Here is a 2,507-nt window from a genome sequence, read left to right as displayed (position 1 = left end):
AACAGCAGCACGTTTCTTACAGACCGATATTCACACAGGGCCATTTGGTCTGGTTCTCACCAGGCTAACAGGTCCAAACCCAGCGCTGCCTCTTCCCACCTGGAAACAAACTTCAATGAGTAAAATCTGCTCTGTTATCCTTAAATAAAGTTCATCGAGCTTCCTGTCGGCACAACAACAGACACAAACCAGAAGAGAGAAGCCAGCAACTTCTTATTTGTTCTGTTGCAGGTCTGTCTGATGCTGAACCTTTTTCTGTTCAACGACCCACATCAGCAACCGATGATCACTTGTGACGGCTTCTTAGACCGAGTGGGAGCAGAACGTGGGATTAACAGCACACTTCCTGCCTGAGGAGGAAAACCTGCATCCTCTTCTTCTTAGTATAAGTATAGTGTATAAAAACAGAAACAAACATAAAGACGGGGTAATCCACAATAAAATACTCCACTTATATGATTATTTGTTGAGAACTGAAGTTAAAATACTTCACGCTGACAGTGAACATTATCAACCTTCACTTCCTGTCGAGCCAACTGACGGTCTGACAGCTCCATCATTTGGCAGCAGAGAACATCCGGCTGCTCTTTAAGCCTTTTACCATCATTGACTGTCAACAACTAATCAGAGCTCTGCACAGCCTTGTTTTCCGACGTGCTTCAAAACCAAAATGTTCTGCCTGCCGAGAGTTGAGCGTAGTCAAAGTTCATAACTAATAACAGAAAGATAAAACCATAAGGTCTCAGAGCTGCTGCATGAAATCAATAATAAACACAAGAAGACAACAATGTTACAAATCAAAGCATCAGATGTGAAGAAATCCTCATCTTCTTACTTCCCACATTTCCCATAGAGGCAAATTTTTGTTTCATCCCCAGAAACACGCGTGTGTCTGTTTTAAATTTACAGTCTCCAAGCCGAAGTTGAGACACAACCCCGATGACACTGCGATGATTTCATCCGCAGTTCTTCTCTCAGACTTGAAAAGAACTCCTCCAGAGCCACAGGGGACGTCACCGACCATCTCTTCATCCGACTGCTCTCACGGCCTTCTGCTTTTATATGAAACTCATGTTCACGGCTACACGGCTGTCTGGAAATCATTCAACGGCAGACCGACAGCAGGGGCGCCAGCGACTTCATCTGACCCCGCACAGGAATTCAAGCCACATGAAATACAATCAGGTGTTACAGCCGAGAGAGGAAAGCAACAGCAAACCGCTGACACCAGATATCCACCGCTCACACTGACAGCGCAGCAGAGTATCGCTCTAACTCGATATTACTGTTTGAGCATATTTCATAAAGAAAGTTAACCTCAGGTGCCCTACAGATGGGCTGAAAAACTGTTCAGGGTCATGAACAACAAGCTGAAACAAGACCATCGTGTTCACACACAGACTGGGGAAAAAAAACTAGATTCAGTTGGCAGCAGCTTTAAATTCAGTAGAAAATACATGGACGGTATTTCTAAACGTATTCTATACATATGGATCACTGTCGGAAAACTGCAACCTAACAATTACCTTGAGGCGTTCAGGGAACATCAGTAAATTGTACGTCTACAGAGTCTGCGTGTGAGGCGTTTAGGGAACATCAGTAAATTGTATGTCTACAGAGTCTGCATGTGAGGCGTTTAGGGAACATCAGTAAATTGTATGTCTACAGAGTCTGCATGTGAGGCGTTTAGGGAACATCAGTAAATTGTATGTCTAGAGGGAGCATCTAGCAACAGAAAACAACATGAATTACCCTCTAAAGTCCGTGAACATCAGTCAACGCTCCATTTGTGGAAAACAAGAATCTCTCTGCATTTTCTCAGTTCTTGACAAAAGAATTCTCCAGTAAGCTCATCCAAAATATGTGAAATATTAGTATCATGCATTTGGTTCTTTTCTGTTCTTCTATCACAATCAACCAAATTTAAAAGGAACATCACTGTTTCACATATAATGTACAATAAATCACCAGAGTTATAGGGAAAGAGTTCTTTTCATGTTTTGATTGCTGGGCCAGTAAAACTCTGATCTACTGGGCGAGTGAGGAAAGTTGTTATGTTGCACAGTCGAACTCCTGAACGTCTGAAACTGGAGCTCCTTTTTAGTTAAAAAGCTTCCACCTTTGTTATTTAAATGGATGATGAATACAAAGCTGCTCGGTGGGGGAGAGAACAGAAGAAATAAGTGATCTAAAAGCGTAAAACAAATATTAGACGGAATGGTTTATAACAAAGTGCTAAATAAATAAACCCTTCAGTGGAAGATAAAGAATAATATCAGGCTGCACACAACGATGCGGATCAAAAGTTTGCCCACAACATCTGAAGATCTGTGAAGTGTTTTTAGCCTCAGGATTAATTAACCAGCTGATTCAGGAACACACTCATTAGGCTCCACGGGATTATTACAGGCACGACCAAACATGTCAAAATTTAAAAAGACGCCGCCTCCTCTGCAGGGAGCCGGTTGCCTGGGTGAGGTGGGTGAGGTGGGTGAGGTGGGTGAGGT

The sequence above is a fragment of the Brachyistius frenatus genome, unplaced genomic scaffold (assembly GCF_029030835.1).
Source record: "Brachyistius frenatus isolate BFR_SWC_R1_liver_20210118 unplaced genomic scaffold, ASM2903083v1 Contig_363, whole genome shotgun sequence".
Classification (NCBI taxonomy): Eukaryota; Metazoa; Chordata; class Actinopteri; family Embiotocidae; genus Brachyistius; species Brachyistius frenatus.
Note: the sequence above shows the minus strand (reverse complement) of the source record.